This window comes from Myodes glareolus, chromosome 17, assembly GCF_982192425.1.
Source record: "Myodes glareolus chromosome 17, mMyoGla1.1, whole genome shotgun sequence".
Classification (NCBI taxonomy): domain Eukaryota; kingdom Metazoa; phylum Chordata; class Mammalia; order Rodentia; family Cricetidae; genus Myodes; species Myodes glareolus.
In genome coordinates, this window is record NC_142042.1 from 68,738,710 (window position 1) to 68,765,490 (window position 26,781).

Consider the following 26,781-nt stretch of genomic DNA (forward strand, 5'->3'; position numbering starts at 1 on the left):
ACCAAACTGGAATATCTAGAAGATGTTCCTCAACGTAAGAATGGCTAAAGAAGATGTGGTACATTTACACAATGGAGTATTACTTAGCTGTTATAAAACTGACATCATGAAGTTTACACACAAATAGATGGAACTAGAAAAAAATTATCCTGAGTGAGGTAACCCAGACCTAGAAGAACAAACACGGTGTATAATCACTTATAAGTGGATAATAGTTGTTAGGTAAATGACAACCAAGCCACAAATTCATACACCCAATGAAGATAGGTAAAGAGTAGGATTCTGGAGGGTAGGGTGCATGGATTTCTATTAGGGAAATAGAATAGATTTTGCAGGAGGACTGGGGGTAGATGGGGACAGGAGTGGGAAGGATCAGGTTGGGAGGGATGGGATAGAAGGAGAGAACTTATGGAGAGATGGCTAGAATTGGGGGAATTGAGGGAGGTGGTATGGGATCATAGTGCAGTGGAAACTTCCTGGAATCTGTGAGTGTGATCCTAGTGAGGACTCCTAGTAATGAGGAATAAAGAGTCTGAACTTATAGCCAGGCAAGGCTTCCAGTGGAAGGACTGGTTTGTATTTGATTGAGTTGCTGGCTAAGGGGTCCATTAGAAAGCCCTCAAGCAATCCAGGCTGATGCCAAGACAAAGGGATGCTGCTGCAAACTGACAGTGGGGTCCTTATTGCCTAGGACAACATCCAAACAGCTCATTGAACATAGAGAGGTTGAGATGGTGCCTGTATGGAGTCTTCATCATTATCTTCTAGTTTCTTTGATTCAGGAAGGTACTCTGTAGGGTATTAAAAGAGGCATGGACACTAACCCACCCATAAAACCTTTGACCAACAATCTGTTCTACCTGAATATGTGCTAGAACAACAGATGTACAGTACTTGTGGGAGTGTTCAACCAATGTTTGATTTAACTTGAAGCCCACTCCATGAGAGAGAACTCATGCCTGACACTGTATAGATGTCCAGGAACTGGAGACTAGATAGCCCAGAGACCTAGGGTAGAACCAAACATGACTAGTAGTAAAAAAAAAAGAAAAAGAAAAAGAAAAAGGTGGTGGTGGCACAAACCTTTAATTCCAGCACTTGGAAGACAGAGGCAGATTGAATCTCCAGGTCTATAATACTGAGTTCCAGGACAGTTAGGCTACACAGAGAAACTCTGTCTTGGAAAAAATGAACTGATTCCTAATGATATTCTGTTATATTCATAGATTGGTAACTTGTCTAGTTGTCATCAGAAAGGCTTTCTCTTGCAGCAGATGGGAATGGATGCAGAGACCCACAGCCAGACATTATGCAGAGAGAGGTCTCTGTTAGGTCCCTCCCGTCAGAGATTGGGGAATTCCACTGAAAAGAAGGCAGAATGAGTATAGGAATCAGAGGAAATGAAGGAATTCAAGGCCCATTGAATCAACTAAGCAGGGTGTATATAGGCTCACAGAGACTAGAGCAGCACCAGATCTACACAGGTCTACACTAGGTCCTTGGAATATATGTTGTAGCTGTTAGCTTGGTGTTTTTGTGATACTTCTAACTGTGAGAATGAGTGTTATCTCTGACTCTTTTGCCTTCTCTTGGACTCTTTTCCTCCTCTAAGGTTGCCTTATCCAGCTTCAGTGTAAGGGCATTGCCTTGTCTTACTGTATTTTGCTTTGTTGTGTTTGGTTGTTGTCTTTTGGAGGTCTGCTCTTTTCTAATGAGAAATGGAGGGTGTTTTAGTTAGGGCTTTTATTGCTGAGAAAAGATACCATGACCAGGGCAACTCTTACAAAGAAACCATTTAATTAGAGTGGCTCACTTACAGTTTCAGAGTTTCTATCTATTATCATCATGGTGGGGAACATGGTGGCATTCAGGCAGACATGATGCTGGAGAAAAGGTTGAGAGTCCTACATCTTACAGGCAACAGGAAGTCAACTGAGATACTGGGCATTATCCTGAGCATAGGAAACCTCAAAGCCCACCCCCACAGTGACACACTTCCTCCAACAAGGCCACACCCACTCCACTAAAACCACACCTTCAAACAGTGCCACTCTCAATAAGATTTTGGGGCCTGACCACATTCAATCTACAACATTTCACACTCTGGCCCCCATAAGCTTATAATATCATAAGGCAAAATTCATTTAGTTCAACTTTAAAAGTACCCAAAGTCTATCACAGTCTGAAAAGTGTTTTAAAGTTCAAAGTCCCTTCTGAGATTCATGAAATCTCCTAACTGTAATCACCTGTAAAAATAAAAATCAAAAAGCAGACCACATACTTCCAACATACAAGGGCATAGGATATACACTATCATTCAAAATGGAAGAGAGCATAACAAAAAAATACTGGACCAAAGCAAGACCCAAAATCAGCTGAGCAAACTCCAAACTCTGCATCTCCATGTCTGATATCAAAATGCTCTTCAAATCTCCAACTCAGTTCAGGTTTGACTGCAACATCCTTTCTTTCTCTTGGGCTGGCTCCACTCCCTATGAGCAGCTCTCCTCATTTGCATCCCACGGCTCTGGCATCTCTAACATCTTGGGGTCTCCAAGGCAATCCAGGCTTCACTTTCACAGCTTCACACAATGGCCTCCCTACTAGGCCTCCATTCAAGGACACCCCTGACACATGTCTGGCCTTAGTGGCTCTCTTTAGGCATGGAGGCAAATTCCATGATGCATTTCTTCCACCCTTAATGTTAAAGCCAGAACCACATAACCAAAGCTGCCATGTTCTGTTGCTTACTGGGACTGGAACATGGGCTCCTTGTTCAATTACATTTTCACTAGCTTTCTGTCATTTATTGACTAAGCTCAGGTGCCATGAAACTTGCTATGATCAGGCCTGAAACTCAGAGATCCAACAGCCTCTGCCTTTCCAGTGCCGGGATTAAAGGTGTGCCTCATCATACCTGTAAGCTTGTCTTTAGTTTCTTTCTATACATTGGAAATTTAGCTGGGTGGGATCTTGCCCTGAGGTTACCACTCCCTTTAATTCATTTCTTAGTCCATTTATCTCCTTTAACACAGGACTTAGCTCCATTCCACTTCCTGGTGTTCTTTTCCTCCTCAAAATTTACATTTTTTAATTTCCCCTGGTCATCTTGCTCCTTTTTATTATAAATAATCATTAAAGTTACCACTAATAACCACATGACAGAGTACATACTGTTTTAAGATTTCTTCAGTCAACAGAATTAATTCAAAACTTTTCACTTTAGCCTCAGGCAAACTATTTTGACAAGGGCAAAAAGCAGCTACTTCCTTCACCAAAATATCACAAGAGTGATCTCTAGGCAACATACTAAAATTCTTCTCTTCTATAACCTCTTGAATCAGCATCTTACAATTTAAATAACTCTTAGAACCTCTGTTTTCCATGTTTCTACTAGTATGGCCCATTAATCAATGCTTAAAACATTCTACTCCTTTCATTACCCAAACTCCCAAAGTCCATATTACTCCAAATAAAAATATGGTCAGGCCTATCACAACCATATCCTAGTCCCTGGTACCAACTCCTGTCTTAGTTAAGTTTTTTATTGCTGTGAAGAGACACTATGACCATGACAATTCTTGTAAGGAAAACATTTAATTTAGGTGGCTTTCTTGCAGTTTCAGAGGTTTAGTCCATTATCATCATGGTGGGGGAGCATGGAAGCATGCAGGCAGACATGGTGCTAGAGATGAGAGTCCTACATCTAGTAGGCAACAGGAAGTGCACTGAGATACTGGGCATAGGAAACCTCAAAGCCTGCCCCTGCAGTGACATACTTCCTCCAACAAGTCCATACCCACTCCAACAAAGCCATACCTCCTAATAGTTCCACTCCCTATGAGATTATGGGGGCCAATTACATTCAAACTACCACAGAGGGGGAGTGGATCTAGGGGAGAGGGGAGGTGGGATAGGAGGAGTTGGAAGGAGTGGAGGGAGGAGAACCTGCAGTTGAAATGTATGAGAAGAGTTTATTTTCAATAAATAACAAGAAAGAAAGAAAATGTTGAGCCTCTGAATTAAGAGATAAGAACTAGAGAAAGTAAAAACGACTGCTCCCACTTGCATTTGGAGGGCCAGGTGAGTGTCTAATATCCTGGATGGAGAGACCCCTTCCTCATCATGGCATTCCCAGCCACCAGGCGGCAGTACCACCAACCACCAACAGCCATAACAGCCACCACCAGCCCCACAGGCCCCACTTTCACAGAGAGGAAGAGAACCTACATCCAGTAACTGATGGAAGCAGATCAGTGACCCACAGCAGGCACTGGGCGGAGCTCCTGGGGTTCAGTCGATGAGAGGGAAGAGAAATCATATAAGCAAGGGAGTCAAGAGCATGATGGGGAAAACCACAAAGACGGCTGACCTGAGCTAGTGCGAGCTCACAGACCATGGACTGAAAGTTTGGAACCTGCATGGTACCAAACCAGACCTTTGGGATGTGGGTGACAGTTATGTGGCTTGATCTGTTGGGGCAAGTATCTGGCAGTGGTACAAGAACCTGTTCCAGGTTCTTTTTGTACCCCATTCCTTTGGTGGGATACCTTGTTCAATCTTGATATGTGGGAGGGGAATGGGCTTGCTTCTGACTCAAGTTGGTATGACAGACTTTGTTGACTTCCTAAGGAGGGCCTTACCCTGTTTGAGGAGTGGATGGGGAAACGGGAAGTGGGAGGTGGGGGGTGTAGAAGAAGGGGAGGGAGGGGAAACTGGGATTGTTATGTAAATTGAAAAGTAATTTTTAAAAAAATATAAAAAAATAAAGCCAGAACTGTAGGCAGAGGCTTTTCATTCGTTCCCCATCACCCAGACCCAAAATAATCACACAGAAACTCTATTATCTGAAAAATGTTTGACCAATAGCTTAAGTGTATTGCTGGATAGCTCTTATACCTTAAATTAGCCCATGTCTATTAATCTGTATATCACCCGTAAGGTTCCATCTGGAGTTTGTCTTCCATGTCTATCTCCTGCAGCAGCTTCATGGCTTCTCACTGACTCTGTCTTTTTCTCCCAATATTTACTTTAGTTTTTCTGCCTACCTCTACTTCGCGCTTTCACAGGCCAAAGCAGCTTCTTTATTCATTAACCAATAAAAGCAACACATAGATAGATGGACTTCCAATATCATCTCACCATTTCTGTCTAAATGAAAAGGAAGGTTTTAACTTTAACAAACTAAATTAATATAACAAAACCGGTATAAATAAGAAGTACAGTTACAATATTTATATCTACTTTATCTTTTATCATAACTAAGGAAAACTATAATTATAACTTCAACTTCATCAAAGAATCCAGAAGGATATAATATTACCTATGTAAACAGGAAGTGCATTATAAGCAACTATGTAGAGTTGACAGAAAGATCTCACTGCCTGGACAGTCACCCGAAGTTCTTCTGTATCTTTGGAGCATCCACCTTCAGCCTACAGGCCCAGAGTATCTGGCAGACTTTCTCATGGACCAGGAAATTTCAAAGATAGTTTGACCTATATTGGCAGTTTGTCAGCCACTTTTTTTCTATGTCCTGCAGAATGTCTGGCAGACTCATGAAGCAGGAACCCTGAAGGACAGTCTCACCTTTAGACAAGTTCAGCAGTCTTTTTTCTGTGGGTCCTGCAAGTCTAGTTCATACAGCATACCATCAAGCAGTCTAGGCAAGAGAAGTTTCTTACTAAGAAACTCCATAAGAAGTCTCTTTGATGCCCACATTCCTCTTGAAGTAGGATGGTGTTGCCAGGAACAGATGTGTCTCATGTCATGAAAAATCCTAAGTTATTAAAACATTTTAAATGCCATATTCTTGAAGTCTCTGAAAGATTTGAAGAATACTTATCTAACTGAAATATATCTCTATATATCTGGAAAACTTAACATGACTACAAGGTTGACAAGTATAGATGACTATCTATTAACCTATATTTCTTAATGATACATTACAGTTTTAAATGAGCTGCACAAATACAATACTTTAATCAAGAGCAGAAATAAATACAACAAAATTGACCTTGCTGTCACCAACTAACTTGAAGCATATTGCCCACAAATCCCATTCAAGTGCTTGGCCTCCTGAAGGAGCCAGTGCTGTTTATGCAACTAGCATGAACCAGGAAGCTGCCGTTTCTTGATTAAGCTGTGCTTTTTGTTGTTGTTGTTGCTGCTAATGCTGAATCAGGAAGACTTCTCTTGAAGGAGCCACACAGCACCCCTGCCCACCACCAGCAAACAAAGCTTATCCAAATAAAAAAAATGCTGGCTACCAAGAAGCTGTGCTTGACACTATCATTTTGTGTCAAGAATTCCTTTTCAGGCTTTCTCAGGTTTTACATGAATATAGTCGACCACATTGGCACCAATCTGCTAATGGAGGCTGTTCATTTGTTCCTGGTTCCCCAGACCCGAAACAATCACACAGAAATTATATTATTTGCAATACTGTTTGAAGAAAGCAACTGATGGGCTTTGCCATTACAAGACAGACGAGGACTTTAGTTTTCTTGCTTCATGGAAAACTCTGCCAAATATTATGGGACTACAGGCTGAAGATGGATACCCCAACATTACAGAAAAACTTTGGGTGACTGTCCAGGCAGCAAAATGTTTCTGTCAATTCTAAAGTTTTGGAAGTTGCTTACAATGCACTTCCTGTTCATTTTGGTAATATTATATCCTTATGGGGACTTTGATGGAGTTGAAGAATAGAAAGTTATAATTTTCCTTAGTTATAACAAAAGATAAAGCAGATATAAATGTTGCAACTGTAGTTATTGCTTGATACTTGTTTTGTTATATGAAATTTTACTTTGTTAAAGTTAAAAACCTTTCTTTTTATTTGAACAGAAAAGGGGAAATGATGTGGGAAGTCCTTTTGCCTATGTGTTGCTTTTATTGGTTAATGAATAAAGCTGTTTTGGTCAGTGGCCTAGCAGAATAGGACAAGACAGGAGTTCTAAGCAGAAAGAGGAGGAGAGAGTAGGTACAGTTGAGAGACACCATGTGACACTGCAGGAGACAGATGCTCCAGAACCATGCTGGTAAACCACAAGCCTCATGTTAAACTATAAAATAATAGGGATGGGTTAATTTAAGATATAAGAGCTAACCAAAAAGAAGTATGAGCTAATAGGCCAAGCAATGCTATAATAATATAGTTTCTGTGTGGTTATTTTGGTTCTGGGTGGCTGGGAATGAATGATAGCCTTTGTCAACACCAGAACCTGCTAAAAAGAAAAGAAAAAGGAAAGACATCTCATGCTCACGGGTTGGTAAAATTAATATTGCAAAAATGACCATTTTACCAAAATCTATTTACAGATTCAGTGTAATCTCAGTTATTCTTCACAGAAATGGAAGAAAACTATCCTAAAATTCATATTGAACTACCAGAGACTTCAGATAGCTAAAACAATCCTGAAGAAAAAGAACAATGCTAGAAGGATCTTAACCTCATGATATATTACAGAACTAGACAAAAACAATATGTCATTGGCACAAAGACAGGCGTGTAGACCAATGGAACAATATCAAAGACCCAAATATGAACTCCCATAACTATAGCCATCTAACATTCAACAAAGATGCCACAAAACACATACCTGAGAAAAGACAATGTCATCAACAAATGGTGCTTGGAAACTGAATGTTCACAGGCAGAAGAATGAAATTAGACCTTGAAGCAAAACTAACTCCGAATGTATCAAAGACCTAGATGTGAAATTTGAAACACTGAAATTGGAAGATACTACATGATGTAGGATTAGTAAACAACTTTCTGGATAGAACCCCATTAGCCCAGGAATTGAGGACAGAAATTTGATAATGGAACCTCTTCTGCAAGCTAAAGAGTCATCAAATGTGGAAGAAGTCTCTAGAAAAGGAATGAATCTTTGCCAGCTCTATGTCTGACAGGATTAATATTTAGTGTATACAAAGAATTCAGAAACAAAGTTTCACAAAACCTAATGACCCATTTCAAGTATGGTTCTGAGTCCTGAATAGAGAGCTCTCAAAAGCAGAAAAAATGGTTAAGAAATATCTCAGTAAAAAAATTTCATCATCCCTAGAAATTAGAAAACTTAAATCAAAGCAACTTTGAGATTATATCTTACCCCTGTCTGAAAGACAAAGATCAACAAAACAACCAACAACAAATGTTGGAAGGGATTCAGGGAAACCATTTACTGTTGGTAGGATATCAAATTGATTCAGCCACTGTAGAAATTGGTGTCAAGGATCCTCCAAAAAGTCTAAAAATTAATCTATTTTATAACCCAGCTATGCCACTCTACAGCAGATGCCTAAAGGACTTGATATCCTTCTCCACAGATCATGGTCATTGATGCTGTATTCACTAGCACTAGGAAATGGAAACAATCTACATGACCTCCAACCAATGAATGCATAATGGACATTTCTTATTTGTGCACTATGGAATACTGTTCAGCTGGTAATAAAATTAAAATTGTGCTTGCTTCAGTAGCGCATATACTAAAATTGGAATGATACAGAGAAGACTAGCATGGCCCCTGTGCAAAGACAACATGCAAATTCATGAAGTTTTCAAAAAATAAAAAGAATGAAAAGAAAAATGAAATAGTGAATTGTACATGTAAATAAATGGATGAAACTATAAAAGATCATACTAAATGAGGTAACTCAGACCCAGAAAGACAAACATCATCAGAGGCTTCTAGCTTCAAATCTTCAGATGCGAGTACACAGCCTGGAGCAATCACAGAAACCAGGAAAGTAAAATGGAACCATTGCTGGTGTGTGGGAGTAAACGAGCAATAGACAGGAGATCTGATTCTAAAAATGGGATAAAGGACAGGGCTTTAATTAGGGGGAGGGGAGGGAAATAAATACAGAGGGAAGACGACATCTCAGCAAAGATGTTTGAGAGAGTCATTAGTAATCTTGCTATTAACTGTAGTGGTATATTATTTGTATTTTTGATAATAAATCTTGCCTGACGACCAGAGGCAAAGCTAATGCCCACTAGAGGTCAGGCAATGGCAACACACACCTTTAGTCCCAGGATTTGTGAGACAGAGTCAGATGGATCTCTTTGAGTTCAAGGCCACCTGGGCCATACAAAATCAAATCCAGATGATGTTAGCTCATACCTTTAATCCCGGTCCTAGGGATTCACACACCTTTAATCACAACACTAGAGGGAATTTAAAATGGGAGGAGAGAGAAGCTAAGATGGTGTAGTCTACAGTCACCCAGCCTTGGTAGAGGTAAGACTTATCTAGTGGCTTAGCTGTTTCTCTTTTTCTGGTTCTTGAATTGAACCCCAATTTCTGTCTCTGGGTTTTGTTATTCATGCTACAATTGACTATCTACAAAAAATCTTATAATACACATAAGTCTGTGTATAAACATATACAGATACTTTAAATGAAAATTTTTATTTGAGCTGACCAATGTTTTCTCAAAGACCACCTAACAGAACCCCAACACCAGGCATGAGAAACATTTTGAGTTGTTGGCCAGGGTTGTCCAAGACACTCCCCAAACACTACAGTCTTTTGCTATTGCCCTTGGTTTGCTCCCAGAGGTGGACATTATGTCCCTATTGCTAAAAGTGTCATGCATTTCATATACAAGACCCAGAGGTCTTCTGACCTGGAACTGACCTGAATGCCTACTTCCTGAGGACCAGCTTGCATGTTACCAGAAGGTGATATGCCAACTTCCAAAGCAGGGAATTCCTACCTGGCTATGCTGCCTGTGAACAACAACAATGACTAGCCTGGCTCAATAGTCCTGAGGGTTAAGTAGTGGTAGACATTCCTTCACAGTAATCAACAGTTCTCTAATTGTACTCCAGGCCTGCTCAACACGAGGGACAACATGCCTATGCTTCCAACACTACTGGAAGCCTAGTCAACTGCTCAGGGCTATTGAAGGCATGAGTCTTGAAAAAGAACCTACAACCATGACTTTACTAACCCACCATAATCCATAACAACATTCTAAATATTTGTTCTAATACTCACAGGTAAGTGCTGTCCTTGCCCCTCTTCAAAAAACTTTTCCTTGTAGCAGATAGAAATCATTACAGAAAACAACAACCTCTCAAAATGTGGAGTTGTGGAGCCTAGTTCTAGTGGATATATTTACAATGTGACTTCTGCACCTAAGGCAGTCATTGTGTGGAAAGAGTGTAAGAGCTATAGGACCTGTAAGTTTGCTGTAAGATTATGTGTCCTGGTAGTGTCAGAAGCTGTGATGGCTAGTTTTATAAGAGTAGGGAGCCTCAATCAAGAAAACGCCTCAATAAGGTCAGTCTATAGTAGGCTATAGGGCAATTTCTTAATTAGTGATTGGTGTGAAGGGCCCAGTGTAGCACAAATAAAAAACCTAGAGACAGATATTTTAGTTCAATGTGAAGATCAGAAAAGCAAAGCAGCCAGCCACTGGCTCTTACATCTGCCACCGACCAAAATGGACAAGATCCTGTCTCCATGAATCTTGAAGACTAAACACCCTACACTCCACATTCTACTAATTTCCTGTCTCTTCCCCCTTTATATTCCTCTCTGCCCAGCCATATCATTCCTGTCTCCACCTCCATAGTGCTGGGATTAAGGCATGTGATTCCAAGTGCTAGGATCACCTTCATGTGAGCTCTGTTTCTCTTTTAGACAGATTCAATCTTGTAGAGCCCAGGGTTGACTTTAACTAACAGTGATCCATCTTCTTCTGTCTCCTGAGTCCTGGGATTAAAGGTGTGTGCCAACACTCCCTGGCCTGTTGGTTGACTAGTATGACTGTTTGCCCTCTGATCTTTAGGCAAGCTTTATTTATTAAAACACAAATAATATACCACTATAACCCAGACCAGTGTGTGTGATGCCTCCCCTGGGCAGGTGGTTCAAGGCTCAGTAAGAAAGCAGCCTAAGCAAGTCATGTGAAACAATCCAGTAAGTAGCATCCCTCCACAGCCTCTGCATCAACTCTTGCCTACAGGTTATTTCCCTATTTGAATTCCTGACCTGATTTCCTTTGATGATGAACAACGATGTGGAAGTGTAAGCCAAATACCACCCCCAAGCTGCTTTGGTCATAGTGTTTCATTATGGCAATAGTAGTCCTAACTAAGAAAAATTAGTAGCAGGAGTGGGATATTTATAGACAGATCTGAAACATGTTGTTTGGGGGAAGATAGTGAAAGGACTTGGAATTTTGGGGTAGAAAAACCATTGCGTGTTGAAAGTTCAGAGGAATATTCTGTAGGAGCTTAAAAGATAAAAGTGTTGAAAGCAATGCAGAAAATACAGGCCTGGCTTATAAAGTTTCAGAGGGAAGTGAAGACTCTAGCAGGTCATTTGTGTGATGAATCTGTGGTGCCTGGTCAGCTGGAACTGTAGAATCAGCTGTGATTAACTAGAGACCAGGACCATTAAAGGATGCTGGTCAGTTGGGGTTGAAGAATTGGATTAAGAAAAGGACAGCAACACCGAGGTGAAATCTTTTGGGAAGTTGTTCCACAGAGTTCAGTCCATGTAAACTTTGTTTAGACGTGGTCAAGGTTGTACCTTGTGTTGGTAGCCAAACTCAGTTATGTATAAGAGTCTCCCAAGTGGATCTGGCTTTAAAGGCATGAAGCGGTTGTGAAGAACAGCTGAGGGCTGGCACTGTAAGAGACCAGGAGAGCCATCAGTGAAGATGCTGCTGGAGTATCAGTGCAAGCCCTAGGACTGAAGGACTCATGGAGAAAAGTTGAGGATTTGGATTTTGAGGAAAGCCCAGGAAAGAATATTGGTTGTAGGCAGAGATTGCTCGTTCATTTCCCAGTCTCCTAGACCTGAATAATCACACAGAAACTGTATTAATTATAACACTGTTTGGCCTATTAGCTCATGTTTCTTATTAACTAACTCTTACATCTTAAATTAACCCATTTCTACCAATCTGTGTATCAGTGCAAATCTGTGACTTACTGGTAAGGGTCCGATGGGCAGCTATCTGGCATTTCTCTCACCCTGCTTTCTTTATCCCAACATTCAGTTTGGTTTTCCCACCTAACTCTATTCTGCCTTGACACATGCCAAAACAGTTTCTTTATTAACCAATGATTATAAAACAAATTCACAGCGTACTGAGGGGGATCTCACATCAATTGGTGAAAATACAACCTAGTTGTAATAGAAGACCCCAGCATTTTTGAGATGCTATTACCATGAAATAACCACCAAGAACAGCAGCATCTGTGGAGAGCATCCTGTAAAAGCTTGGAAGACAAGTTCTGTGTGCTGCAAAGAGCAGAGCCAGAGAAGCAGCCCAAGCCCTTGAAGCCCAGAGGTTCATGAGTAAATCCCAGACATTGGACATTGAATCATTTATATTGTTGGAGTGTGGTTTTGCCTTGTTCACACTGTGTTCTGGTTCTTTCCTCCAGAAGACAAGAAAGTCACTGATTTTTTTATTTTACAGGACCCCACAGTTAGTGATTTTAAACTTTCAAGAAGATTTTGGAATTTAAAAGAAATTTGGATATTTTAAAGAAACTTAAAACTTTTAAGTGTAAACGCTGTAGGACTTTAAAAATTTGGAATATTTTATACTGTGCTATTCCTATTTATGTGAAATCTCGGGGATGAATAAGAAAAGAAAGCTTGTATCTTAATAGTGATGTGTTTGTGTATCAAGTTGACAAGGTGTCAGTTGTGCAGGCTAATTGTATGTCAGTTGATACAAGCTAGAGTCACTGGAGAGGAGCGGACAATAAGATCAGGCTATGAGCAGACTATAGGGCATTTTCTTAATTAGTAATGCTGTGGGAGGGACAATCCCATTGTGCTTGAGGCCATCCCAGGGAAGGTGGCAGGCTGAGCAAACCTTGTGAAGTTAGTCAATAAGCAGCACCCTCCATGGCCTCTGCGTCAGCTCCTGCCTACAGGTTCCTGTCCTAGATGAGTTCCTGCACTGACTTCCTTCAGTGATGGACTACAATGTGGAAGTAATAAATGCTTTCCTCCTTAAGTTGTTTTGGTCATGGTGTGTTGTTCTCTTCCCCCTCCCCCCCGAAACAAAGCACAATACCATTTTAATCCTATATACATATGAAAAACAAGCATGCATTCCAACAGAATGTCTAGTTTGGAAATTAGAGAACAGAAGCACTGTTACCAGAAAACTTATATCAGAACCAACTTCCAAATCTAATTTACAGGGGTCACACCTTACCTAAGGCAGTAACTGCTTCTACCTGGAATGTGACTCCAAGGATTTCACAGGTGTGTTGTTCCAATGCCCAGTTCAACTGTGCTCAGTTTCAATTCTAGACCAAATCGCTCAAAACCTTGTATTTCAACATGTCTCTCTCACATATTAAGATGTGTTCCTGCCCATGTCTATCTTTTTTGTTTTTTTGTTTTGCTAATTTTCTTCACATTCGGGGCTCTCTACCTTCACAGGATTCCCACTGCGTATTGATAATTTGAATCATTCCTGTCTTTTTTTAAAAAAATTTAAAAATAAAACAAACTATCTTTTTTCATTGTACATACCCAATCCCAGTTTCCACTCCCTCTCCTCCTCCCATTCCCCCTGCCACTTACTCCTGCATCCTATTCCCCATCCACTCCTCAGAGAGGGTAAGGGACATTGCTTTAGGGAAGGTCCAAAGTCCTCCCTACTGTATTTAGGCTGAGCAAGGGATTCATTCAAAGAGATTATTTCCCAAAAGCCAGTACAAGCAGTAGGGATAAATTCTGGTGCCAATTCCAGTGGCCCCTCAGTCTGCCCCAGCCATGCTACTGTCAACCACATTCAGAGGGATTAGTTTTGTCCTATGCTTGTTCCTTCCCAGTCCAAGGGGAGTTGGTGAGCTCCCATTAGCTCAAGTAGACTATTTTAGTGGGTGTTCTCATCATGGTCTTGACCACTTTGCTCATATTCTCACTACTCCCACTCTTCAACTGGACTTTGGGAGCTCAGCCCAGTGTCCCGATGCAGGTCTCTGACTCTGTTTCCATCAGTTGTTGGATGAAAGTTCTATGGTGATATTTAAGATAATCATCAGTCTAGCTACAGGGCAAAGCCAGTTGGGGCACCCTCTCCTCTATTGCTTAGGGTCTTAGCGGGGGTCATCTTTGTGGATTCCTGGGAATTTTTCTAGAGCCAGGTTTCTTGCTAACCCCATAATGGCTCCCTCAATCAAGGTATCTCTTTTCTTGCTCTCATATCAGTCCTTGCTTTATCTCGACTATACTGTTCCCTCAAGTTCTCCTCAATCCTCTCTTTCTCCCCTCCTCTTTCCCTTCTTTCTTCCCTTCTCTCCTCATCCCTATCTTCCCAATTTTGTCAGGTGATCTTGTCTATTTCACCTTTCCAGATGAATCCATATATGTTTTTCTTAGTGTTCACCTTGTTAGCTTCTCTAGGATTATGAACTACAGGCTCAGTATACTTACTTACTTGTAAGTAGTATCCACTTACAAGTGAGTACATACCATATTTATATTTTTGGGTCTGGGTTACCTCACTTAAGATGGTGCTAGAAAGTTTTATCCGTTTGCATGCATGGGTTTTTTTTTCCCACTGAGTAGTACTTCAATGTGTAAATGTGCCACATTTTCTTTATCCATTCTTCAGTTGAGGGACATTTAGGTTGTTTCCAGGTTCTGGCTATTACAAATAATGCTGCTCTGAACATAGCTGAACATATGTCTTTGTAGTATGATTGAGCATCTTTTGGGTATATGTCCAAGAGTGGTATTACTGGATCCTGAGTTGGGTTGATTCCTAATTTTCTGAGTAACTGCCATACTGATTTTGAGAGTGGTTGTACAAGTTTTCATCCCCACCAGCAATGGGTGAGTGTTCCCCTTACTCCACATCCTCTCCAGCATAAGCTATCATTGGTGTTTTTTATCTTGGTCATTCTAATAGGTATAAGATGATATCTCAGAGTTGTTTTGATTTGCATTTCCCTCATGGCTAACGATGTTAAGTTTTTCCTTAAGGGTCTTTTGGCCATTTGAGAGTCCTCTGTTGAGATTCTCTGTTTAGTATGCTGCTGCTTTTTATTCTGGGGCCATCTGAATCAGCAGCTGGAATTCCACCTTCAACAACAGTTAGTTCATGAGAGATGCAGCCCAAGACAGGTCTGCATCCTCAGGCACAATTTCAAACCTACACAGGGAATTTAACTAAATCTCTGTTCTTCTAAAGAACTCAAGATTCAAGGTTTGAGGTAGAATTCTGCTCCTCAGACAGACTGAATAGCACGTTGTTCTTCTCCTCTCCTTCTAGTGTCTCTCCAAAAAATCCTAGTGCTTCTCCTTGCCCGCCAAACCCTTCTCTACCTGGCTCCTCCCTGCCACTTTCTGTCAGCTAGTTGATGACTCAACCTCATGACCACAGGTGAATTTCATTTAATCAAACACATATTTGTATCATCAAACAAATGTTCCAGAGCATAAGCAAAAGTACCATACCTTAAAATAATATTCCCCAACAATGGTGTTTCATTATAACAATAGTAACCCTAGGACAGAAGCTATTGTCAATCATAAAATTTCACCAACATGACTGCCTAAGCGTGAGCTGAACAAGGACAATGTCAACTCAGTCCCATACAAAGTTATGGACGCATAAGGAATGCTGAGAGTGGGGGATACAATCTTTTCCAGGGAGGAACACACCAGTTGGTTACCCAAACCTAATGGTCAGCTTTAAATACATACAGATAAATGGCATCATACAGACTGAACAGGTTATATTTAGTAATACATGCATATATTGTGTATGCAAATATATATATATATATATGCATGCAGCAACAGTTAATGATAAAGGGTGGCCATGAATTTGGTAGAGAGCAGGGAGTGGTGTATGGGAGGCTTTAGAAGGAGGAAAAAGAGAGCATAAATGATGTGATTGTATTATAATGTCAAAAATAAAAGAAATAACTTAAAAATTAGCACTGAAAAAAAATTTAAAGGAAGCCCAATCATTTAATGTCAGTTAGTCTTCAGAGGAACAGATGGTGCAAACAGAAATTTTGCATTGTTCAAATGTATAATAAAGAAGGATAGAAAGTTTGGAGAAACAGTACAAGGGTCTATATTCCAGAGCTCCCCTTTCTCTTTGCATAGTTAGCCAATTATGTCAGATTGTAACATTGAGCTCCCACTACTAGGATGAAATGTAGTCCCTATATATGTCAGGGGTAAAAGATAGAGGCCATTTTGGCAGAGTTTGCTTGGTAGCCTGGCTTGGATTCTGGCACACTTATTTTTCAAAAAGAAGTTGCCTTGTTGAGATACTTTTGCCTTGTTTGTGTGTTCTTTATTTGCACCAAGATTATTATTTTCCAGTAATATAAATATACCATTTAGTACCAATAACTCAATAGTCACTTATTCTCTGCAATAACCACCACCCACTGGGGAAAAATCAGCTTCTTTGATGAAAGCTGGAACAACATTACTTTGTGGCTACAAACAAACATGACAATATGACAAAACTGGCATAGATTCCTTCCCACTTTGGGCCTGTGCCATTCCCCACACTGGGCTTTTGGCCACACTTACGAAGTGACTCCTGTGGAGTAATTCTCACATCCATGAGGGGCTGGTTGCCCCGTAGTAGTCGTGCACTATCACATCTTTAGGCATATGTTGCCTTGCAGGTGTGACTTACAGCTTGCAACGTCTACAGCTCGGTAAAAATCTATGTCATCATTACTTCAGGGCTCTATAATTAGTAATTAAGCAAATTCCTAATATTTAAAATTCAGCATTATCTCAAAATATTAAAATTATTTATTTATTTATTTTTTCCATTAAAAAATTTACACTTCCTCCCCTCCTCCCATTCCCCTCCTGCTCCCCCACTCTCCCTCCTCCCTCCCTCTCCCTGCTTGAGAGAGGGCAGGGAACCCTGCCCTATAGGAAATCCAAGGCCCTTCCCCGTTACATCTAGGCCTAGGAAGCTTTGCATCCAAATAGAATAGGATCCCAAAAAGCCAGTACATGCAGTAGAAACAAGTCCCAGTGCCTTAATCAATGGCTTCTCAGTCAGCCCCCATTGTTAGCCACATTCAGAGAGTTCAGTTTGATCTCATGCTCATTCAGTCCCAGTCCAGCTGGATTTGGTGAGTCCCATTAGAACAGGCACACTGTCTCAGTGGGTGGGACCCCTCACGGTCCAGACTTTCCTTGCTCATCTTCTCCCTCCTTCTGCTCTTCAACTGGACTGTGGGAGTTCAGTCCGTTCCTCTGATGAGGGTCTCTGTCTTTATCTCCATCTGTCGCTAGACAAAGATTCTATGGTGATATTCGAGATAATCATCAGTGTTATAGTGGGGCAAGGCCAGTTCAGGCAACCTCTGCTCTGCTGCCCAAGGACCTAGCTAGGGACATCCCCATGGACACCTGGGATCCCCTCTAGAGCTAAGTCTCTTACCAACCCTAAAATGGCTCTCTTAATGTAGATATCTTCTTCCCTGCTCCTTAATCTGTGCTTCCTCCATCTCCACCCTCCCACTCCCCCAAGCTCTCTCCAGTCTTTCTTTTCTCCCTTCTCTCCCCTCCTCTTCCCTTCCCCCAACCACACTCCTATGTCTATCCCCACTCTTACCTCCACCCCCATGCTCCCAACTTTTGCCCAGTGATCTTGTTTGATTCCAATTTCCAGGAGGGTCTATATATGTTTTTCTTTGGGTTCACCTTGTTATTTGGCTTCTCTAGGCTTGCAAACTATAGGCTTAATGTTCTTTGTTTATGGCTAGAGTCCACTTATGGGTGAGTACATACCAAAACAGCTTGGTATTGGCATAAATACAGATACGTTGACCAATGGAATAGAATTGAAGACCCAGATATTAACCCACAAATCTATCAACACCTGATTTTCAACAAGGGAGCTAAAGGTATACAATGGAAGAAAGAAAGCATCTTCAACAAATGGTGCTGGCATAACTGGAGATCAACATGTAGAAGAATGAAAATAGATCTGTATCTATCACCATGCACAAAACTCAAGTCCAAATGGATTAAAGACCTCAATATTAATCTGACCACACTGAACCTGATAGAAGAGAAAGTGGGAAGTAGACTGCAACACATGAGCACAGGAGACCACCTCCTATGCAAAATCCCAGTAGCACAGACAACAAGAGCAACGGTGAAAAAAAAATGGGGCCTCCTGAAACTGAGAAGCTTCTGTAAAGCAAAGGACACTGTCATTAAGACAAAAAGGCATCCTACTAAATGGATGAAGATCTTCACCAACCCTGCATCAGACAAAGGTCTGATATCCAAAATATATAAAGAACTCAAGAAACTGGACATGAAAATTCTAATTAACCCAATTAAAAAATGAGGTACTGAACTGAAAAGAGAATTCTCATCAGACGAAGTTCAAATGGCCAAAAGATACTTAAGGTCATGCTCAACCTTCTTAGTGATCAGGGAAATGCAAATCAAAACAACTTTCAGATACCATCTTACACCTGTCAGAACAGCTAAAATCAAAATCACCAATGATAACCTTTGCTGGAAAGGATGTGGAGTAAGAGGAAAACTCATCCATTGCTGGTGGGGATGAAAATTTGTGCAACCACTTTGGAAATCAGTGTGGCAGTTTCTCAGGAAACTGAGAGTCAACCTATCTCAGGATCCAGCAATACCACTCTTGGACATATACCCAAGAGATGCCCAATCATACTACAAAAGCATTTGTTCAACTATGTTCATAACAGCACTATTTGTAACAGCCAGAACCTGGAAACAACCTAGATGTCCCTCAATGGAAGAATGGATAAAGAAAGTGTGGAATATATACACATTAGAGTACTACTCAGTGGTAAAAAATAATGACATTTTGAATTTTGCATGCAAATGGAAGGAAATAGAAAACATTATCTTAAGTGAAGTAACCCAGACCCAAAAAGATGAATATGGCATATTAAAATTATTTTTATTGATAAAAACTTTTGGTTGGGAAAAATAGAAAAAAGAAAGGAGAGGATGAAGTAAGAAAAACATGCATCATTAATATTTTTACCTGTCTAGAAGCAATTTTTATATTTTTAATGTCTTTAATAACTGCAATATATTCAAGAATATTGGAATACTTAATACAATGGTCAAGAAATTCTAGTGCTACAATGTGTAATAAATATGTGAGAAGTTTTTGAGTGAAATACTTGAGTTTTGAGAGTATTTGAGTTCTCATGTACGTTTTACACATGATTCTCTAAAAATTTTCCAATTATGATAATGCTTCAGCTATATTCTAAGGAAACATCCCTAAGTTGTTAACCTATTTTCTGAAGGTAGTTGTTTCTTATCTAATATCTTATGGTTTTAGTCTGTTGATCTTGTGTGAATAATTGGTAACTAGTGTTGTTTTTTTCTTTAATTGTGATTCTCAGTTTTTTCTTAATGATTTATTTAAGTTTAATAGCACAAATAATCAACCCCAATAAGATCATAAGCCTCATCTTTATTTGTCCAAGTAACTATGATATGCACAGCAACCAGCTCTCCAGCTGCTCTAAACACTAACAGCCCAAGCACACTAGAAATACCCTCCATACAGAGCCAGAACTGCCCAGGTCTGGCAGGAAACGGAGTGAGATTGGGAGCGGGTCTAGCAAATGGTAGCAGTACAGTACTCTTCAAACACACACTCACATTGCTCTGCACATGGGGGACTCTAAATAATGGAATGGCCATCTATTCCTTTAATCAGATAAACCAGACCACTAAACAGTTAAGTGATATGTATCCAAAGGAACTGTGATTTTAGGTGAGATAGAGTATTTTACTGTTTGAAAACATAAAATTTATAATTTTTACTAAGAAAAACTTAAGTTACTGTATACATAAATGGAATTAACTTGCTTTGTAATTAAGTACATAGAAAGATGTTAAACAATCGGCCAAAAGACTGAAATTATGATGTGTTACTTTAATAAAAGTATTTGGAAATGTCTAGGAAATTTAGTTAACTAAACAATAAAAGTACCACTGTTTAAAAATACTTACTAGAGCTGAAGAAATGGTTTAGTAGTTGGGAGTGCTTGCTGCTCCTGCAGTAGACCTGAGTTTAGGTCTTACAACCACCTGGAGATTCGATACCCTCTTCTGTTCTCCAAGGGCTCCTGCACTTGAATGTGTGCATGCACACCACACCACACACACACAAACATGTTTTTCACACACATACATAAACATATTTTTAATCTTAAAAAACTTACAATTCTAAATACTGCTTTTTATGTTCTGTTGCTACTCAAGACATTGAAAATATTAAACTCATGAGCCTCTGAGAAGTCCTGTAGTGTCCTCAAGCCAAAGTTATCCTCAAATATACTCCATAAGTCTCATTGGTGGTCTTAAAATTTTTAATTAATTAACTTAATGAATATATCTCATGATAAAAACAACAAATTCCCTGTAAAGGGTAGGAGCATACTGAATATGTTACAAATTGGTTTTTGTCCCTATTGACTTCTCACACATTAAAATTAATGAACAATTGCAAAGATTTTCAAAATCTCATTGAGGCAAAAGTCTATATTAATGTACCTTAAAAAAATCTTTTTCCCCTCCAAAACTGTTACAAACTGAGCATGCCCAGAGGCACCCTTGTTTGTTATCTTCATGATGACAATCCGAACATGGCAAAATTATTCTTTTCTGCCATTTTAACCTTTCGAACACTTATTGCAATACCTTGAGCTGAACATGTCTAACATCAAGTCTAATATCCTCCCTCTCTGAACTGTTTTTAAATGATGAATGCCTGACAATCAGCTCCTTAACTAACAATATTCAGCAGTGTCCCTGCCTCTAAAGCAGTCTCCAATGTGAGTATGCATTAGTCATTATCCAAATAAATTCTTTGGATATATTCTATATCCAAAGGAATTATTCCTATAATTCTTTTGTTCTAGAAGGGGATGCTTTAGAAACAATGACCATGGTCTCCTTGAGTGGTCAACTAATGTATCGTTCTCCATTCTTATTTCTTAGCTGTTTAGACTGTTTTGGCTTCACACACACTCATGTGCTTAATTTTAATACGAATTAACTATTGGCTCTATTGTACTTTTCAAGACAGCATGAATTTTTGCTTAATTAGCACCACCAGATGTCACTATTTTGATACCTAATTGGGATTAATACTAGGATATTTCTTGTAAAATCCTGGAATACCCCAGTGGGCACTGTAGGTGATGGGTTAGTGACACCAGCCTCAGGTAGATGGGGAAGCTCTGTGCAGGAACTCTAGCCTCCCTGATAATACCTGTGGGTTAGACTCTGGGACATTTCTGATTAGAGGACCAATATACCTCTTTGGGTTGTATCTACCACTTTGAGACTGTTGGGGAACTGACTTGCAGGTAGAATTTTCCATACCAACCATTTTCTGTCCTATGAATCCTCCCCCTACACACACCAAAAGTTTTATAAGATACTAAAAGGTGTGACATTTATTCCTGTTGCAGGCATTGATCTGTGTCTGGAAAATAGCTGCTGGAATTTCCAGGTTCTTGTGCCTTTTCAAAGTGGATTGTACAGAATTGTATAGGGAAGAAAACTGTTTACTGAAGGATGATAACAAACTTGGATAACAAACCCACATTCTCATAGCTGGCTCAGATGCTGGTCTCCCCATACTGCTGCGTTTCACAGGTGAACCTTTGGTATGTCCTCTTCCACGCCTTGATGCCCTCTGTTCTTTTACCTATCTCTTCCATCAAACAGGAAATCACTTTCATAGCAGTGGAAGCCAATCAAATAGCCTCTAATCTGTCCTAGTTCTGACACTGTCTGTCTGGAAACAGCATCAGATCTCAGAACTTGAAGGTTCAGTTCCTGACTTCCGCTAGCCTACTTTAGATATCAAACAGAGGCCATAGGTTTCTTAATTTGTGCTTTTGAACACCCAGATATATCAAAATCCCCAAATTCCTTTCTTGATTTTGAGTAATTTGCAAAAGTTCTCCATGGAATTTAAGAAAACACACTTACTGGATTATTTAAAAACTCATCACAAAGGATATAGTTGAAAAATAAATATTATCAAGGTAGAAGAATAGAGTTACAGAGTTACAATACTTGCTCTAACTCCATGGACCCTGTTTGGGGGGTGTTAAGTTATTTTAATTATATAAGCATAACTGTTTTAAACACAGGCTTACTCCTCCCTGAGTAAGAGTGGCTTACTCCACTCTGAGGGTGGGGCTCCAAGTCCCAACATTCTAATGCTGCCTTGGTGTTTCTAGTGACCAGATTCCAGCTACAGAGGGGCTTCCAGTCATCAATTAAATCATTGTCATATACAAGATACCATCAATTCAGAGACTTCAAGTGGTGGTAGATTAGCAGCAGACATAGAAGACACAAGTTCTCCACAGGATCACAGTGCATGAATTTTTCTCCCTTTAGGAATGACACCCATTCTCTAGAAAATTGTGAGACAGGATAGAAAGGCAGGGAAAATTGCGGGGACTGTTGTTGGATATTTTGATCAAACTCTGGTGCTCTTGAGGCTGCCCAATAAAGTTATATTTTGCGTAAGGTGGAGGAGGCAGTGACTAGCTGACTAGTCACAGAGATGGCCATAGAGAAGCCAGCAATTTGGATAGAGAAGAGGCACAGGAAGGAAAAAGCAGGGACTAGAATTTGAGCTCTCTTGATTGTCTCTGGCCAGAAAGCAAGGTCAACTGCTACTCAGCCTCTTTGAGCCAGCAAGCTCTTACCCCAGCCTTTGACTTCTGAGTTTCATTGATAAATAGAATGATAAAGACTTAATTTAAACCTACACATGACTGTGGCAAAGTCAGGGCCATAGGACCCAAAGCCCTGCAAGGCCATGGCCTAAGTAGCTGATGGTGCACTGAGTGAGGGGCCGTGTCATGGCAGACAATAATTAAAATATCAGTAGATCCATGTGCAACTGCTAAGCCTATAGGAAAACATCAGGGAGCATAGAAGGGAGAAAGAAATCCCTCACTCTGGAATTCTCTCACAGTTAAGAACTTTTTAAACCCTACTTTCTCAGCCATGGGAACATAGCTTTCTAGGAATCTTACCAGAAACTCCATTTACAGGGAAACGAAATACACTAAACCCTTTGTGCAAACCTCCTAGCTTCCGGTTTCACTTTACCATATTGTAATTCTATCCAAGGCATCCATAGAGCCACTTTGTCTAGTCACTTACATACAGTGAAGGAGATGGTGTGTGTGTGTGTGTGTATGTGTGTGTGTATATGTGTGTGTGTGTGTGTCCTGTCCCTTTAAGACAGCAATCATTCTTAGAAACTGAATCTCACAGCCAGAAGAAATTAGATCACTTCCTGGTACTGAGCATTAAGAAGGATCCGACACCCTCACACATACATACAGGCAAAACACAGTTGCACATTGTTGTAGGATGAGTGGTGGGCTGTGTCCTGCTGCCCGGCTAGCTTAGCCCCCGAAATAATTACACAGAAACTGTATTCATTTAAACACTGCCTGGCCCATTATTTCTAGCCTCTTATTGGCTAACTCTCACATCTTAACCCATTTCTAACAATCTGTATGTCACCACAAGTTGTAGCTTCCCGGCATGAGTCTAACCAGCATCAGTCTCAGGCAGGAGAACCATGGTGTCTGCCACATTTCCCTTCTTCCCAGCATTCTGTTCTGTCTACTCTGCCCACCTAAAGGCTGCCCTATCAAAAAGCCAAGGCAGTTTTCTTTATTCAACCAATGAAAGCAACACTTAGAAAGAAGACACTCTTACACCATTTCCCCTTTTGCTGTTTAAACAAAAAGGAAGGCTTTAACTTAGTAAAATTATGTATAACAGGTATCAAGCAAGAATTACAGTTACAATATTTATATCTATTTTATCTTTTATCATAACAAAGAAAAACTATAACTATAGCTAACCATTCTTCAACTCCATCAAAGACTCCAGAAGGATATAATATTACTTAAGTAAACCAGAAGTAAGCAACTTCCAAAACTCTAGAAATGACAGAGACATCTTGCTACCTGTACAGTCACCCAAAGTTCTTCTGTACCATTGGAGCATCCATCTTCGACCTTCAGGCCCATAGTATCGAGCAGACTTTTCCATGAAGCAGAAAATTTCAAAGACAGTTCAGTCACCTTCTGTTGTGTCCTGCAGAATGTCTCGCAGACTCTTTCATGAATCAGGAACCCTGAAGGACCATCTCACCTTTAGGAAGTTCAGCAGTCCTCTCTCTGTGGGTTCCTTATGTCCAGTTTATGCAACAGTCCAGGCAAGAGCAGTTTCTTGCCCAAATGGCTAACCAACTCCATAGGAGCCTCTTCGATGCCCATCTTCCTCTTGAAGTAGCTTGGTGCTGCCAGGAGCAGACTTGTCTCATTGTCATGAAAAGCCCTAAGTTATTAAAATATTTTAAATGCCGTAATCTGTAGTCTTTGAAAGATATGAAGAATGCCTATCTAACTGAAATATGTCTCTATATATCTAGAAAATCTAACTAACATGACTACAAGCTTGACTATTATTGATGATTATCCATTAGCAACCTATATTTCCTAATTATACATTACATTCTTAAATGAACTACACAATCACAATACCTTAATCAAGAGCAGAAATATACATATACATATAACAAAACTGACCTAAAGCTTACATCTATAAATCAAGATTTATACTAATGCAAATTATTCATATCTATATCATATCCCCCTTTAAATGTAAAAGAACATTTACAAATAATATTTGGGAATATGGGCACAGTTATTTCTTTCCAAACTGCTTCATGTTGAATGGGGGTGCTGTTAATCAGGTCTTTCATGGTGTATACTATGTGCTAGGTTCAGCTCAGTCGGCAGTTGAGCAAAGTAAGTTTTTGAGGGTGTTTACAGCAGCCTTTCAGGAGGACATGGTCTATTGTACCATATTGGTCTAGAAGCAATCCACAGGGTCTCATCTTCTGTGAAAACAAAAGAAGAACCTGTTTTCCAAAGCATCATATCCTTACACTCAAATTTTGAAGTCAAGATACCTTTAGAACATATTTGCTGGTTTAGCTTGGTAGCCCATATGATATGTCTCTCTGTACTTAGCTCCTTCACAGTCAAAAAATTTAAAGAAAACACAATAATATACAGAATCCAGGCTCTCTGTAAATTTTTCATTTTTACATGGCTTATTTTTCTTTACTTTTTTTAATCTATAACTATCTGTATTCTGTCTCTTTAAAGACTTTACCCTTTTTTTAAAGCATTAACTTTACTTTATGACTTTTTAATACTTTTTTTCTTCTCTCTCCCAAGCTACGTGTGTCTATCTAACACTATGACCCATTTAGAGGTCTTTTATGTCTGAATCTGTCCTATTGCATTGTCTTTAATTTTCTACTGTTTTGAAGAGCTTTTGAAATGCTAAACTCTTAAGAATCTAAGCTGCGACAATCCCAGGTCAAATACAATTACTGTCTGCTTGCCCCACCCAGTCCAACACGGCACTTGTGCCTCTGAACCGAGCGTAGTTCCAAGCAAGCTGCAGCACTTTACTCACAAAACCCCATCTCCCGCAAGAGACAGAGGTCGCACTAGGAGCATAGCCCAAAAAGCCAGCATTTTAAAACTGTGCAGCTTTTTTTTTTTCGCCTCTAAGTAGGAGCCACACTCAGCACTTTAACTCTGAGAATGAGCTTTTTATCTGAGTTACAGCCAAATCTGCCAGGCGGAGCACTGCACAGCCTGGAAACATCTCTGTGTAAGGCAATGGGAATCCACCAAGCTTTCCCGCCTGCCCAAGTCTTGTAGAGCTGACTTCACTGCCTGCCCAGACAGGAAGAGCCGAGTCGCAGGCATGGTCTCAGGTACGTTGTTCCCGACCCCAATTGGGCACACAAACATCTGGGCCCACAAATGCTCCATAGCCGGAGTTTGCACAAGCGGCAGAACCCAGGAAGCCTTGTTTTAAAATGGCACGGGTTTTTTTCTTTTTTTGGGTTTGTTTGTTTGCTGCAGCAGAATCAGGAAAATCTCTCTTAAAGTAGCTGTGGCAAGCTGCCAGGAAACAACAAGAAGCTGCATTAAACTCTCTCTCTCCTTTTTAAGCCCTCTCAGGTTTTTAAGTGGATTTAGTCTACCATGTTGAGGCGCCAATCTGATGTAAGACAGCGGCGGGCTGAGTCCTGTCACCCGGCTAGCTTAGCCCCTAAATAATTACACAGAAACTGTATTCATTTAAACAGCACATAAAAACTAAAATGAAAAAAGAGAAAAGCTATTTTGTGCTGTGGTTTTCTAACTCCTAATTTATAGTCCTTTCTTATCTAGCTCCTCCATGTTCCTTTGTTATGTAGGCTATCCCAGACCAAATCACATAGTATAAAATTTCCACCAGTCCTGGAAAACAGAAAGCCATATATTTCCTATGTTCATGGGATTTCTCCAAAGGTTACTCTGGGATGACCACTCTACCTCCCTTCCTTCTGTATTGGTTGGTTTTTTTGTTGTTGTGATAAAACCATGGCCATAAAAAAGGAAGAAGAGATTACTTGTACATACAGTTCCAGAAGGACAAGAGTCCATCAAAGCAGGCAGAAGGCATGGCAGTAAGTGGAGCCTTGGTGGCAAGATCAGGACACTGAGAGATCACATCTTTAACCACAAACGTGAAACAGGAGAAAACTTTAAGTAGGGCAATGTTATATAGTCTCAAAGGCCACCCTCATAATATTCTTCTTCCAGCCAGGCTGCACTACCAAATGTTCAAATACCCAAGCCTGTGGGTG

General features: G+C 40.1%; 1 non-coding gene across 1 annotated transcript; it reads left to right on the forward strand.

Annotated features, from left to right (window-relative positions):
* The first annotated feature begins 8,472 nt into the window (after positions 1–8,472).
* Positions 8,473–8,579, forward strand: LOC125415198 (U6 spliceosomal RNA). Its single transcript, XR_007236556.3, has one exon. It is a non-coding gene; the product is annotated as a U6 spliceosomal RNA (small nuclear RNA).
* The last annotated feature ends 18,202 nt before the right edge of the window (positions 8,580–26,781 follow it).